Raw genomic sequence first — 16944 nt, forward strand, 5'->3', positions numbered from 1 at the left:
ACTCAACACGTGATGGCACAACACACATATTCGTTTGTACCCATCTAACAACGGTTCAATAACCCGCTGAATGACTGCATTATTCAAAGGTTATTCAAAGTTTGAAAGATCGTTTCGACACGTTTGAACCACCCGTTTCCTGACTGGAGTGAAAAAGTATAGTTTTACGCCGCTTTTAGCAATATTCCAGCAATATCACGGCGGGGATACCAGAAATGGGCTTCACATTGTAGCCATGTGGGGAATCGAACCGGGTCTTCGGCGTGGCGATCGAACGCCTTGACCACTAGGCTACCCCACCGTCCTCTAATACAGGAATGCTTACATTATTCGGACCCCCTCGGACCCCTCGTGTACTTCAACAGGGTCGGAACCTCAGAATTGAAAACATTTTCCGATATGTTTGTACCATATGTCGACTAGATCCGGGGTAGAATAGGTCTTCAGCAACCCATGCTTGCCGTAAAAGGCGACTATGCTTGTCGTAAAAGGCGACAGGCTCGCTGACTTGGTTGATGCATGTCATTGATCCCAATTGCGTGGATCGATGTTCATGATATCAATCACTGAATTGTCTGGTCCAGACTCGATTATTTACAGACCGCCGTCATATTGCTGGAATATTGCTGAGTGCGGCGTTAAACAGTCAACCAACCAACCAACCGTTCGTCGACTAACAGAGGGTCCGACCTCTGTTACAAGATTGAACACATCATCAAGTCATGATCTTGGATTACTAACTTGGATTCTCGGAGTCACACTGTAGCAGTAAACGTAACCAATACAGGGTCCCATTCAACAAAGAGATGTTAGCTCTCCGGCTATCGTAAGCCTATGTTACAGTATGTAAGTTACAATCATTGTAGCGCTACCATCGCTCTGTGATACCTTCAGTGTCACTGGTATTTACAGATCCTAGTCAGCTTCCAGACACCAGGATAGCTCGGCTGTGAACGCTGTCGGATTATAACATGTTATAAAACCTGAACAAAGAATGTCATCAGATACGCCCGACGTATTTCCCTTGCTTCAGATGGCGCGCCTGTAGTTCTGTCTGATCCGCCGTGTCGGTAGGGTGTTCCTTGTCTGTTTTTCCGGGTAGTACAATGGAGACCACGAGTGACTAGGACACATCGACTGCCTTCACAGGGATATGCAGCACGAGTGCAGATAACTATATACAGCATACATGTACGCAGCCCCCTCCCTCCACACCGCAAGTCATCTCACACTCGCTGCATCTCCGACCACACGTTCAGGCCTTCATGTTACCAGGCGTATACTGGTGGGTTTGGGATGTGGTGACACTGATTGTTGAAGACAATAATAACAAGTTCATTTGTTATGCGCTCAACTCCATACACGAGGTGAATGCCCACAGCGGCACATAAAATAGCGGAAAACTCGGCTGATGCAAGGCCATAGATACAAGACAAATAGATGAAGCTGGTGGTGATTTTTAATTTGATAAAAAAGTGTGAAGAGGAATGTCTTGCGGTGGGACTGGAAAATTGTTCTGGTTCTGCTTCTTTCTCATGTAATGGGTTGGTTGGTTGGTTTGTTGTTTAACGCCGCACTCAGCAATAGTCCAGCTATATGACGGCGGTCTGTAAATAATCTGTCTGGACAAGACAATCAAGTGATTAATGTCATGAGCATCGATCAACGCAATTTGGATCGATGACATGCCTGACATTGTCGCCTGACCACCCGATCCCGTTAGTCGCCTTTTACGACAAACATAGTCACCTTTTACGGCAAGCATGGGTTGCTGAAGACCTATTCTACCCCGGAATCTTCACGGGTCCTCATGTAATGGGAGATAGTTCCGTAGAACTGGGGCATTGAAGGCAGATGACCTCTGGCCAGATCTTGTCAGTTTAGTCTTAGGTATACAAAGAAGAACGGAAGGATCTAGATGTAATAGAAGAAATGATTTCTTATTTGTAGAGAAATTATTTGTTGTTAACATTTTGTTAAGTGTCAATCGGGTATATGTTTCCGGACGATTTTTTTCTGAGGAATGGTTGTATTTTATTGGAAAATATATATTTTGTGGCTGCTCTTCTTCTACCATAACTTTCCAGACCAGGCCTTGTCTAACGCTAACGACAATGATACATGTGCGATTGACCCTTGGAGACTTCAGCTGTACAAATGATGTGGTTATGTAGGCACTGTGTTGTAGTCATCATGTGCGTGCGTGCGTGTGTGCGTGTGTGCGTGCGTGCGTGCGTGCGTGCGTGCGTGCGTGCGTGCGTGCGTGCGTGCGTGCGTGCGTGCGTGCGTGATCGACTGTAAGAAAGCTGTGGTTACACAGACTGTACATGTAACATATGGTCATATGTTATTCGACCCGCGAAGATCCGGAGTAGAATAGGTCTTCAGCAACCTGCTTGCTGTAAAAGGCGACTATGCTTGTCGTAAGTGGCGACTAAGGGGATCGGGTGGCTCGCTGACTTGGTTGATGCTTGTCATCGTATCCCAATTGCGTGGATCTTATCAACAGACCGCCGTCATATAGCTGAGTGCAGCGTTAAACAAAAACAAACAAACAAACAAAACATGTAATTGCCTTGCATGGACATTTGTCGGAACACACGACCTTTTTCACAGGCACTCCTCGTTTTTTAAGACTTTAATCTGTACTGGGTGTTGTTACTTAACTACTTTACGACAGGGCAAATGCTTGGTTGTCTCAGGGCATTAGTTTGCTCGCATAACCTAGATATTCAGGGACTGTACGGCAGTAGCCAGAGTGATCACATGGGTTTTTGTTGTTAGGACACGAGTCTGTACACACGGCCTGGATATTCAGGGACTGTACGGCAGTAGCCAGAGTGATCACATGGGTTTATGTTGTTAGGACACGAGTCTGTACACACGGCCTGGATATACAGGCACTGTACGGCAGTAGCCAGAGTGATCACATGGGTTTATGTTGTTAGGACACGAGTCTGTACACACGGCCTGGATATACAGACACTGTACGGCAGTACTCAGAGTGATCACATGGGGTTATGTTGTTAGGACACGAGTCTGTACACACGGCCTGGTTATACAGGCACTGTACGGCAGTAGCCAGAGTGATCACATGGGTTTGTGTTGTTAGGACACGAGTCTGTACACACGGTCTGGTTATACAGGCACTGTACGGCAGTAGCCAGAGTGATCAAATGGGTTTTTGTTGTTAGGACACGAGTCTGTACACACGGCCTGGTTATACAGGCACTGTACGGCAGTAGCCAGAGTGATCACGTGGGTTTGTGTTGTTAGGACACGAGTCTGTACACACGGCCTGGTTATACAGACACTGTACGGCAGTAGCCAGAGTGATCACGTGGGTTTTTGTTGTTAGGACACGAGTCTGTAAACACGGCCTGGTTATACAGGCACTGTACGGCAGTAGTCAGAGTGATCACATGGAGGTTTGTTGTTAGGACACGATTCTGTACACACGGCCTGGTTATACAGACACTGTACGGCAGTAGCCAGAGTGATCACATGGGGGTTTGTTGTTAGGACACGATTCTGTACACACGGCCTGGTTATACAGACACTGTACGGCAGTAGCCAGAGTGATCACATGGGGGTTTGTTGTTAGGACACGATTCTGTACACACGGCCTGGTTATACAGACACTGTACGGCAGTAGCCAGAGTGATCACATGGAGGTTTGTTGTTAGGACACGATTCTGTACACACGGCCTGGTTATACAGACACTGTACGGCAGTAGCCAGAGTGATCACATGGGGGTTTGTTGTTAGGACACGATTCTGTACACACGGCCTGGTTATACAGACACTGTACGGCAGTAGCCAGAGTGATCACATGGGGGTTTGTTGTTAGGACACGATTCTGTACACACGGCCTGGTTATACAGACACTGTACGGCAGTAGCCAGAGTGATCACATGGAGGTTTGTTGTTAGGACACGATTCTGTACACACGGCCTGGTTATACAGACACTGTACGGCAGTAGCCAGAGTGATCACATGGGGGTTTGTTGTTAGGACACGATTCTGTACACACGGCCTGGTTATACAGACACTGTACGGCAGTAGCCAGAGTGATCACATGGGGGTTTGTTGTTAGGACACGATTCTGTACACACGGCCTGGTTATACAGACACTGTACGGCAGTAGCCAGAGTGATCACATGGAGGTTTGTTGTTAGGACACGATTCTGTACACACGGCCTGGTTATACAGACACTGTACGGCAGTAGCCAGAGTGATCACATGGGGGTTTGTTGTTAGGACACGATTCTGTACACACGGCCTGGTTATACAGACACTGTACGGCAGTAGCCAGAGTGATCACATGGGGGTTTGTTGTTAGGACACGATTCTGTACACACGGCCTGGTTATACAGACACTGTACGGCAGTAGCCAGAGTGATCACATGGAGGTTTGTTGTTAGGACACGATTCTGTACACACGGCCTGGTTATACAGACACTGTACGGCAGTAGCCAGAGTGATCACATGGGGGTTTGTTGTTAGGACATGAGTCTGTACACACGGCCTGGTTATACAGACACTGTACGGCAGTAGCCAGAGTGATCACATGGGGGTTTGTTGTTAGGACACGAGTCTGTACACACAGCCTGGTTATACAGACACTGTACGGCAGTAGCCAGAGTGATCACATGGGGGTTTGTTGTTAGGACACGAGTCTGTACACACGGCCTGGTTATACAGACACTGTACGGCAGTAGCCAGAGTGATCACATGGGGGTTTGTTGTTAGGACACGAGTCTGTACACACGACCTGGTTATACAGATACTGTACGGCAGTAGCCAGAGTGATCACATGGGTTTGTGTTGTTAGGACACGAGACACATGACCTGGTGTTGTCACATGAGGTTTTGCTGTTCGGATACCAGTCTGTACAGAGGGTCTGGTTATACAAGCAGTGTACGGCAGTGGCCATTCTGTTAAGACATATGGCCTGTATAAATTTGCAAGTTACCCGAAGAGGTTTTCTTGTCACGACAGTACACATGGCCTGGTCTGTACAATAGTGGCCATGTTACCGTCTTGTTAAAACATCGGTCTGCACACACGGCTTTCGTTATCCTCCAACTATCCCCTCAGTTCAGACGGATTCACAACATTTCACATGACATAAAAACCGTCTTTTCTTGTTTGTCAACAGCTGTTGTCAATGCAAGCCAAAACATCTCACAGACATAACTCTCTCGGCGTCCGTGTGTCATGACCTAAAACAAACCCCCCTGTCTAAACAGCGGCTCGCCAACACTCAGCATCCCACTCCACACTTAACCCCACATTTCTGACAAAATCCGCGAAATCGGCATTTCAAGCAAACATTAGTCTAGTATTGACTTTAAAGCCCAGAATACTTGACTTGTGACTGACTTGTGTCGTTGTCCAGAGTCCCAGCGCCTCCTCTGGTGGCAGTGCTATACATCTTGGTCTACCTCCCACATCGTGATCGCCGCCAGGACATCGCCGACAAGGGCAGGCTCGCCCAGTACATGTGGCAAGGGGATTGGGCAGCTGGCTCACATCGGAACACGCCGTCTGTGACCACACTCGCCCAATCGGCGTCATCTCAGACAATCGCCGCGCCGGCGTCCTCACACACATACACACATACGTCCTCGGCAACGCTCGGATAGAGGCAGGATACTCCAACATTCAACACTGAACATTCAACACACATTCAACGCTGAAGGTGTAAGTAGTCATATCTATATATTGAATGATATGTACAATGTCATTCATTTCTGGAGTGTCTCTTTCGTTTCTTTCACATTGTTACATGTTCTGCCGGGTTTGTGTCTTTCGTGGCACGTGAACCACATGGTTGAGTAAAATCGATACAACAAGCTTGATAACATTGCTAGAATGATTGTATCGAACTCAAATCGCATCACAGTATCTAGAAAGACGTTTTTCTTCTCTATCAAAGGCATTCAAGGAACTGTGGTCAGTTTTTCGATCATCAAGCCCATGGTCACGTCTTGTGCTAGCAATGTTTGCAAATCTCCAGATACGTGTGGTTTACCATGAAGTAAAATATGCTTTGATTTAAACCACAGCCATGATCATAAAGATCATAAGACCATAACCACATATATACTGCGTCACGTATTGACGACAATCCAACTTCAAACGTACACTTAAACACGTAAATTGACTGACTTCTCATATCGAAACTGTTATCAGCTGTTGATCTGATAACGAGCATTTCTTTGAACCAAGAAAACCGCAAATGGGCCACCGTTTCAAGTGAAATGCACTTTTAACATTTAACAACCTTTGTCACTGAATTGAAAATGTTAAAAAATAAAAGTACTTTCCAGGCAACCTGCACAACTGAGCATATGTGCATTTTGGTTAATTATATTTAAGTGGTTGGATTCTGTTGGCTATTTGTACATAACAATTATAAAAAAGCGTATTTTAACTGAGATAAAGATATATGTTGTTCAGTGGTGTATTACCAACATGGACATAAATTAGTTATTTACATCCGCGTTGGTATCACAAGGTTTTTGCTAACACCTGCGTCATCACTGCGTATCCGTGATCCATTCATATAATTTTGCCTTTTACGCCGACTGGAATCTGTTTCGGGGGATAATCAAGACTTGTTACTCTCTGGCTTGTCCTAAATGAGGCAGACATACCTTTGATTATGAACGACATGTACTTACGCTGTGAATATTTTATAAATGATCGAAATCAATTCTTCTCCACCCTCATTGACAAATTGAATATTGGAAGTTGTGTTCAAAGAACTGGAAGAGAATGAAATGCTCAGTAAAAATACAATCTGGAATTATGAACCAGCGTACTTGGGAAAGCATGTTATTAATACTCTGTGAATATATCTTACATTTGAATAAAAAGACGCATTAGATTAACCCAAATGGTATCGCAATAGTTCCCATTGTACATAGTTGATGATGAATATATATTTATGTTTGGTGTGTTAATATTGCACCTATTAATGTAAATACTAGCACAATCCATTTGCTCTGGGAGTATCAGAGACTTTGTTAATCTTCGGATGTAAATTCTGGAGGAAATAAAGAATATCCTTCATTCATTCAATCATTCATCATTCATTCATTCATTCATTCATTCATTCATTCATTCATTCATTCATTCATTCATTCATTCATTCATTCTGTATGCTATTCAAACGAAGTAGTTTCTTTGTTATGCACACTACAAGATAAGCTGTATAGAAGACTTCAACTCTCATTTTATACTCTGAAAACATTGTCTAATAGGTTACAGTGTCAAAAAAAAAATATGACGTCATTACAAATCGCGCCATTAATGATATATGCATGACTTCGACAACTGTCTGCATTTGGTCAACAACTTTGTAGAACACGTGAATTGATATCACACGTGAGATTCGTTTGGCGGTGTGTTATGTGGAATCATTCTTATGTTGGATAATGAGTAACAACGTGTGTTCCAATCGTAATTCAGCATGTACAGTTGCGTCCCTTAAGCGTGCAACAAACCTTACCAACGATCATTGGTTCCAATCCCAGAGTCGCCCTGATAATAATGTATGGTTTGTCAGCACCATACCCGTGCACGTGGGTTTCACCGAAGTGGTAAACGTCTGAGACCTGGATCACTTCGGGCTTTCCTCCCACATTAAGCTGACCCGCCGTGATATAACTGGAATACTGTTAAAAGCGGCGTTAAAACCCAACGCACTCATCACATCGAGCCTTAGTCCCGCATTAAACAGACATAACGTGATATAACTGAAATTTTGTCACAAGTGGCTTAACCTTCCACACACACACACACACACACACACACACACACACACACACACACACACACACACACACACACACACACACACACACACTCACTCACTCACTCACTCACTCACTCACTCATACGGATACAGAAAAACATAGAGAAGAGATAGCTTGTGAGGCATGTTTATGTGAATTTGTAAAACGTCATTACAAAGTCATTATGCATTGGTTGTCATGACCATAGAAGTCTACACAAATTGTATTCTTAAACATGCGTTGCGGGCATTACTGGTGGAAGAAGGGCCGTTCACAAATACTACCTGCTTAAGAACTAATCCTATGTTTTTCGAGGAAGTATTAATTAAGAATTTAAATTAAGCTGAAGACTCCAAAGCTACTTAACAATGCAGACAACGACATACACATAATTACGCTTTGACATCAACGACCCCCAAACCCCATGTGATGACTTCAGGACCTAGGCTGGTAGCCAATACGCAACTATGCTGTATAGCATGATTCGTAATCAGATCTATAATCTACTGTCTCCTGTCATCATCATTTAAGCACATAGGGGCACGGAAGGCCCAGTCGTCTAAGGCGCCTCAATTCCATATGCAGTTGCGTCTCTTGGCTGTGCCAGAAATCTATGGTTGTGGGTTCGAATCCTGGTTCACCCCGATTATGTTTCTAGGTTTGTCAGAACCATGCCCGTGCTCGTGGGCTTCACCAAAGTGGTTAACTCACTCACTCACTCACTCACTCACTCACTCACTCACTCACCTCGTAGTCACGTGAGCACGAGATATCGTCATCAACGCAGTAACATATTGTGTACAATTTTAATGAACAATGACCGCTGTCATCACCTTTGAAGTCTAAGCACTGTCGACTAAAATCGCCGGTATAGCACCAGGCCGTTTGATAAACACGTCTACTGTCATTCCCGTTGGAGCGTCATGTGCATTGATAACCCCGTCTTCTGTCATTCCCGGTGTAGCACAGGTCCCTTTAATAAACCGTGTCTACTGTCAATCTCGTTGTTATACCAGGTCCATTGATAAACCATGTCTACTGTCAATCTCTTTGTTATACCAGGTCCTTTGATAAACCATGTCTACTGTCAATCTCGTTGTTATACCAGGTCCTTTGATAAACCATGTCTACTGTCAATCTCGTTGTTATACCAGGTCCTTTGATAAACCGTGTCTACTGTCAATCTCGTTGTTATACCAGGTCCTTTGATAAACCATGTCTACAGTCAATCTCGTTGTTATACCAGGTCCATTGATAAACCGTGTCTACTGTCAATCTCGTTGTTATACCAGGTCCTTTGATAAACCGTGTCTACTGTCAATCTCGTTGTTATACCAGGTCCATTGATAAACCGTGTCTACTGTCAATCTCGTTGTTATACCAGGTCCATTGATAAACCATGTCTACAGTCAATCTCGTTGTTATACCAGGTCCTTTGATAAACCATGTCTACAGTCAATCTCGTTGTTATACCAGGTCCTTTGATAAACCATGTCTACTGTCAATCTCGTTGTTATACCAGGTCCTTTGATAACCCCGTCTTCTGTCATTCCCGGTGTAGCACAAGTTCCTTTGATAAACCCAGACTGCTGTCATTCTCGTTGCAGCACCACTTCCACTGATAAACCCCGTCAGCTGTCATTCTCGTTGTAGCACCTGGTCCATTGATCACCCCGACTGCTGTCATTCTCGTTGTAGCACCTGGTCCTTTGATAAATCCCGTCTGCTGTCATTCTCGTTGTAGCACCTGGTCCATTGATAAATCCCGTCTGCTGTCATTCTCGTTGTAGCACCTGGTCCATTGATCACCCCGACTGCTGTCATTCTCGTTGTAGCACCTGTTCCATTGATAAATCCCGTCTGCTGTCATTCTCGTTGTAGCACCTGGTCCATTGATCACCCCGACTGCTGTCATTCTCGTTGTAGCACCTGGTCCTTTGATAAATCCCGTCTACTGTCATTCCCGTTGTAGCACCTGTTCCATTGATAAATCCCGTCTGCTGTCATTCTCGTTGTAGCACCTGTTCCATTGATAAATCCCGTCTACTGTCATTCTCGTTGTAGCACCAGGTCCTTTGATCAATCCCGTCTACTGTCATTCCCGTTGTAGCACCTGTTCCATTGATAAATCCCGTCTGCTGTCATTCTCGTTGTAGCACCTGTTCCATTGATCAATCCCGTCTGCTGTCATTCTCGTTGTAGCACCTGGTCCTTTGATCAATCCCGTCTACTGTCATTCTCGTTGTAGCACCAGTTCCGTCTTCTCACACTTTAACGTACGGTTACGATTGTTGTAATGATACCCTTGTATAATGGTCATCTGTCTCTACTTTACGAGGGTCAACGGGCACACTGACACAAAGTGAATTGATACATTCACTATAACACAAAGTGTAAAATTTTGTGCTTACATACAGTCGGATACATATTTTCGTGTGGTGCAAATGTTTTCACACACTTGGATACATATTGTTGAGTGGTGCAAATGTGCTTACACACACTAGGATAAAAATTGTTGAGTGGTGCAAATGTGCTTACACACACTAGGATACAACTTGTTGTGTGATGCAAATGTGCTTACACACACTTGGATACAAATTGTTATGTGATGCAAATGTGCTTACACACACTAGGATACAAATTGTTGTGTGATGCAAATGTGCTTACACACACTAGGATACAAATTGTTGTGTGATGCAAATGTGCTTACACACACTAGGATACAAATGTTGTGTGATGCAAATGTGCTTACACACACTCGGATACAAATTGTTGTGGTGCAAATGTGCTTACACACACTAGGATACAAATTGTTGTGTGATGCAAATGTTCTTACACAAACTCGGATACACATTCTAGTGTGATGCAAATGTGCTAACATTCACTTTGATATTAAATGTAAAAATGACACATGTTCATGAGATGTTCACATGACCCATATGAGTTTTTTTGCAGGTTAACAATTGACTTGCCTTTGTGTGTGTTTGTGACGGATGCCACTGGTGGGGCAGGATAAGCTAATTACTGTGCGAACATCTGGTATCATCACCAGATCATAGTAATTTATAAGCACATGCTCATGATATAGTTGGAATCCCGCAATGTTCTCTGCTATCAGCATTGCTCGAGGCTATGGAAAGAGTAGCGTATATTTAGACTTCATTCAACGAAGCTAAACGCCTAGCAGTCATTTGTGGTCAAACTTACATGACAGACATAGTCATGACCTTTTTCATGTACAAAAAAGAGGCCGAGAGACATTTACAAAAGATTACATCCAAGTTAGGTTTGTTTTCACTCGTAAAACCCGACCAGAAAACTAAAGGTCAGTCTACCTTTGATAGGGAGGGTAGCGCAAGTTGTTGTTGGTGGGTCATGCTAGTCGCTGGGAAACAATATGAGAGGAAGGTGTTCCCACTCGAGGAGGGCCACGGCATACAGTTCATGTCTCTCTCGCGTTGTTGCTGTCGACTCGTTACGTCACAGACACGGCGACTGTGGTCCCGTTACATAATTCATTATGAGTGTTGAAGGCACCAAAATGCACAGTCGACACTACACCCAAAGAATAAACAGCAGGAGGCGGCACCCACGACACTGTAAATTAAGCCTCATTTGGAATTTGTGTTTTATTTTTGTATTTCAACGCCGTTTGTTGATATAACTGTTTATTCATAGATCTAGATATAATCAGTAGGGAAATATTCAGTTGCATTTTTCTATGTTTTGGTGCAATAGGTTGGTTGGTTTTTTGTGGTGTGAAGCGTTCCAAGGATTTTTATGTGTCATATCCCTGATGAATCATTTTTAATAAGGTTTATTTTGAAAAAAAATAATTTTACCATTAGTACCTTTCCAGTCTGGTGTTCCAGTGTCTACCACAGCCAGTATCGGGAGAATGTGTGTGTACCTTTTACCCACTGAATAAGATATTGTACACGATTTTTGCTCAGAGGAAGTATATTTTTCTAAGGTGAACATTTGTAAGATGACAGTTCTCATTACAGGGATAAAATACCTGGAGATGCTTCTTGACCTAGTCAGTTAGTTTACATAAATCAGAGGCTAATGGTACATGTTTAACGCCTCTGTTCTAGACTTATTCTTGATTGTCAATATACTCGGCATGTGGGTTTGTCGAATTTCGAGTTATTTAAGCCAAACGTTGAGCACATTGACGTCATCTTTGATAATCAAACAAGGCAAAACACATTCAGGTAGCACATATAAATCATTCTTAATTTAGTTTTTGTTTGGTATATTAGGTTTTTGATCGGTTCGATATTCCTGTGAAGTATGAATAGATGTGACTGTGCAAGTATGTGCAGGCTTTAAGGCTGTATGCAAGTATGTGGTACATGAAGTTTTCGTCCTCGGTTGTTGACTAATATCAAAAGAATTTCCTTGAACGGTCACAGCTCAGCCCAGCCGCTGGTTTCTGTGTACTGGTGACACAACCTACTTTCATCGTCGGCTTACACCGACTACAGTTACCGTTTACAGTCAACAATGACAACCAACATACTCGGGAAGCTTGCAATGTTTGTGGTAATTATTAAATGATCATTTCGCAGCTTTGTGCCATTTACTGTTGTTAAAAAAAAAATGCGTATAGCTCAAGTCGGTGTGAATACAATGTTGTGTGTCCACATGTGATGTGACGTGATCTCCCGAGATGTGACGTGATCTCCCGAGAGCGCCGATGTGCACACGGCACACTCCTGGGCACGGCTATGACACCATCTGCCCCGCGCCAGCATCGAACCCTCATCTCGGCATGTGTCCAGATACCTGTAATCCCTACCACGCACATATCTCGCATGAAGCAAGAATGTGACGCACTCAAAATAATACCTAAAAGCCCGGATCATAACCTAAGAACGACAAGACGCGAACTATACTTGATTCATTATGTTACGATACACCCAGAGCACATGTAAATTATACACACATGCCTAAATAGTTACAACAGTTGTGTGATTACACTATACCAATGCAGAGTTGTGTCCCTTTATCTGTAAGGATTCGCTGGTCGTTGGGTAAAAGCAAGATCCTTAAATAACCAATTGTTCGACGTAAGGATCTAACATTGGCGTCAATTTGTGATTTACACCCTTATTTGAGTAATGTAACACTTTAGGTGTTCCTCCTCTTTCGACCGCCTCCGTGGTCTAGTGGTAGAGCGTCCGCCCGAAGAGCGCAAGGTCCGGGACTCGACCCCCTCCGCGTCATACCAAAAGACGTGAAAAGATTGTTGTTACCCTGTCTGGCGCCGGGCATTTAAGGGGCTAAAACAAGTACCGGTCGGCTCGGAGTCAGGATACTGTGTCTGAGTGGGGTATTCATGTTAAACTGCGAAACGGTATCTCAGTGTGCTAGCACTATAAATCGGCAACAGTCCCGACTAGTATGTGCAGCCACACACGCGCTATATAAGTGCAATAATCTTGGACGCGACGTTAAACCCCATTTCCCCTCACTTCATTCTCTGTCATCATTAGGTGATCATCAGATTACATCTAACACATGAGATCAAGTTAGCAAGGTATTACATTAATCACATCTAACACATGACATCACACATATCACGCCTCACACAGGGGATCAGGGGTTGAAGGAGAATTTGTATACCACTTTTGTCGATTGGCGTCCAATTATTTACTTCATTCTGTCAGTTTTATACAATCCAGAATGTCAATATCGGACGAATGTGTGCAGCACTGTCCTAGACTGGTGTTCCAGTATAAGGTACAGTCAGTATCGGGGGATTGTGTGTAGTACCTTTCTAGTCTAGTGTTCCAGTGTCTACTACAGTCAGTATCGGGGGAATGTGTGTAGAACCTTTCTAGTCTAGTGTTCCAGTGCCTACTACAATCAGTATCGGGGGAATGTGTGTAGTACCTTTCTAGTCTAGTGTTCCAGTGCCTACTACAATCAGTATCGGGGGAATGTGTGTAGTACCTTTCTAGTCTAGTGTTCCAGTGTCTACTACAGTCAGTATCGGGAGAATGTGTGTAGTACCTTTCTAGTCTAGTGTTCCAGTGCCTACTACAGTCAGTATCGAGAGAATGTGTGTAGTACCTTTCTAGTCTAGTGTTCCAGTGTGTGTCTACTACAGTCAATACAGGGAGAATATGTGTAGTACCTTTCTAGTCTAGTGTTCCAGTGCCTACTAAAGTCAGTATCGAGAGAATGTATTTGGTACCATTCTAGTCTAGTGTTCCAGTGCCTACTACAGTCAGTATCGGGGGAATGTGTGTAGAACCTTTCTAGTCTAGTGTTCCAGTGTCTACTACAGTCAGTATCGGGGGAATGTGTGCAGAACCTTTCAAGGCTAGTGTTCCAGTGTCTACTACAGTCAGTATCGGGGGAATGTGTGTAGTACCTTTCTAGTCTAGTGTTCCAGTGCCTACTACAGTCAGTATCGAGAGAATGTGTGTAGTACCTTTCTAGTCTAGTGTTCCAGTGCCTACTACAGTCAGTATCGGGAGAATGTGTGTAGTACCTTTCTAGACTGGTGTTCCAGTGCCTACTACAGTCAGTATCGGGAGAATGTGTGTAGTACCTTTCTAGTCTAGTGTTCCAGTGCCTACTACAGTCAGTATCGAGAGAATGTGTGTAGTACCTTTCTAATCTAGCGTTCCAGTGCCTACTACAGTCAGTATCGAGAGAATGTGTGTAGAACCTTTCTAGTCTAGTGTTCCAGTGCCTACTACAGTCAGTATCGAGAGAATGTGTGTAGTACCATTCTAGTCTAGTGTTCCAGTGTCTACTACAGTCAATACAGGGAGAATATGTGTAGTACCTTTCTAGTCTAGTGTTCCAGTGCCTACTAAAGTCAGTATCGAGAGAATGTATGTAGTACCATTCTAGTCTAGTGTTCCAGTGCCTACTACAGTCAGTATCGGGGGAATGTGTGTAGAACCTTTCTAGTCTAGTGTTCCAGTGCCTACTACAGTCAGTATCGGGGGAATGTGTGTAGTACCTTTCTAGTCTAGTGTTCCAGTGCCTACTAAAGTCAGTATCGAGAGAATGTATGTAGTACCATTCTAGTCTAGTGTTCCAGTGCCTACTACAGTCAGTATCGGGGGAATGTGTGTAGAACCTTTCTAGTCTAGTGTTCCAGTGTCTACTACAGTCAGTATCGGGGGAATGTGTGTAGTACCTTTCAAGGCTAGTGTTCCAGTGCCTACTACAGTCAGTATCGAGAGAATGTGTGTAGTACCTTTCTAGTCTAGCGTTCCAGTGCCTACTACAGTCAGTATCGAGAGAATGTGTGTAGAACCTTTCTAGTCTAGTGTTCCAGTGCCTACTACAGTCAGTATCGAGAGAATGTGTGTAGTACCATTCTAGTCTAGTGTTCCAGTGTCTACTACAGTCAATACAGGGAAAATATGTGTAGTACCTTTCTAGTCTAGTGTTCCAGTGTCTACTACAGTCAGTATCGGGGGAATGTGTGTAGTACCTTTCTAGTCTAGTGTTCCAGTGCCTACTACAGTCAGTATCGAGAGAATGTGTGTAGTACCATTCTAGTCTAGTGTTCCAGTGCCTACTACAGTCAATACAGGGAGAATATGTGTAGTACCTTTCTAGTCTAGTGTTCCAGTGCCTACTAAAGTCAGTATCGAGAGAATGTATTTGGTACCATTCTAGTCTAGTGTTCCAGTGCCTACTACAGTCAGTATCGGGGGAATGTGTGTAGAACCTTTCAAGGCTAGTGTTCCAGTGTCTACTACAGTCAGTATCGGGGGAATGTGTGTAGTACCTTTCTAGTCTAGTGTTCCAGTGCCTACTACAGTCAGTATCGAGAGAATGTGTGTAGTACCTTTCTAGACTGGTGTTCCAGTGGCTACTACAGTCAGTATCGGGAGAATGTGTGTAGTACCTTTCTAGACTGGTGTTCCAGTGGCTACTACAGTCAGTATCGAGAGAATGTGTGTAGTACCTTTCTAGACTGGTGTTCCAGTGCCTACTACAGTCAGTATCGGGAGAATGTGTGTAGAACCTTTCTAGACTGGTGTTCCAGTGCCTACTACAGTCAGTATCGAGAGAATGTGTGTAGTACCTTTCTAGACTGGTGTTCCAGTGCCTACTACAGTCAGTATCGGGGGAATGTGTGTAGAACCTTTCTAGTCTAGTGTTCCAGTGTCTACTACAGTCAGTATCGGGGGAATGTGTGTAGTACCTTTCTAGTCTAGTGTTCCAGTGTCTACTACAGTCAGTATCGAGAGAATGTGTGTAGTACCTTTCTAGATTGGTGATCCAGTATAAGGTACAGTCAGTATCGGGGAATGTGTGTAGTACCTTTCTAGTCTAGCGTTCCAGTGCCTACTAAAGTCAGTATCGAGAGAATGTGTGTAGTACCTTTCTAGACTGGTGATCCAGTATAAGGTACAGTCAGTATCGGGGAATGTGTGCAGCAAAGTTCTAGACTGGTGTTCCATTATATGGTACAGTCAGTATCGGCTGTATGTGTAATACCTTTCTAGACTGGTGATCCAGTATAAGGCACAGTCAGTATCGGGGGAATGTGTGTAGTACCTTTCTAGACTGGTGATCCAGTATAAGGCACAGTCAGTATCGGGGAATGTGTGCAGCAAAGTTCTAGTCTAGTGTTCCAGTATAAGGTACAGTCAGTATCGGGGGAATGTGTGTAGAACCTTTCTAGTCTTGTGTTCCAGTGTCTACTACAGTCAGTATCTGGGGAATGTGTGTAGTGCCTTTCTAGCCTAATGCTCCAGTATATAGTACAATCAGTATCGCAGGAATGTGTTTTTTACCTTTCTAGACTGGTGTTCCAGTACATAGTACAATCAGTATCGCAGGAATGTGTGTTGTATCTTTCTAGGCTGATGTTCCAGTATATAGTACAGTCAATATTGGGTGAATGTGTGTAGTACCTTTCTAGACTTGTGTTCCAGTATTTAGTACAATCAGTATCGGGGGAATGTGTGTTGTATCTTTCTAGGCTGATGTTCCAGTATATAGTACAGTCAGTATCGAGAAAGTGAGTGGAGCAATGTTCTAAGCTGGTGTTCCAGCCTCGAGTACAATCAGTATCGCGGGAATGTGTGTTGTATCCTTCTAGGCTGATGTTCCAGTACCGAGTTCAGTCAATGTAAGGGAGCTGTTTTCGTT

General features: G+C 43.8%; 1 protein-coding gene across 2 annotated transcripts in view; it reads left to right on the forward strand.

Annotated features, from left to right (window-relative positions):
- The first annotated feature begins 5540 nt into the window (after positions 1-5540).
- Positions 5541-16944, forward strand: part of LOC139464409 (electroneutral sodium bicarbonate exchanger 1-like) — a 59462-nt gene continuing 48058 nt past the window's right edge. For both annotated transcript variants that reach the window (XM_071245938.1, XM_071245942.1), the window contains exon 1: positions 5541-5707. The gene's annotated coding sequence lies outside the window, so the exon portion shown is untranslated. The remainder of the gene's footprint in view (positions 5708-16944) is intronic.

The sequence above is a fragment of the Haliotis cracherodii genome, unplaced genomic scaffold (genome assembly GCF_022045235.1).
Source record: "Haliotis cracherodii isolate W230 unplaced genomic scaffold, xgHalCrac1.p SCAF_17, whole genome shotgun sequence".
NCBI lineage: Eukaryota > Metazoa > Mollusca > Gastropoda > Lepetellida > Haliotidae > Haliotis > Haliotis cracherodii.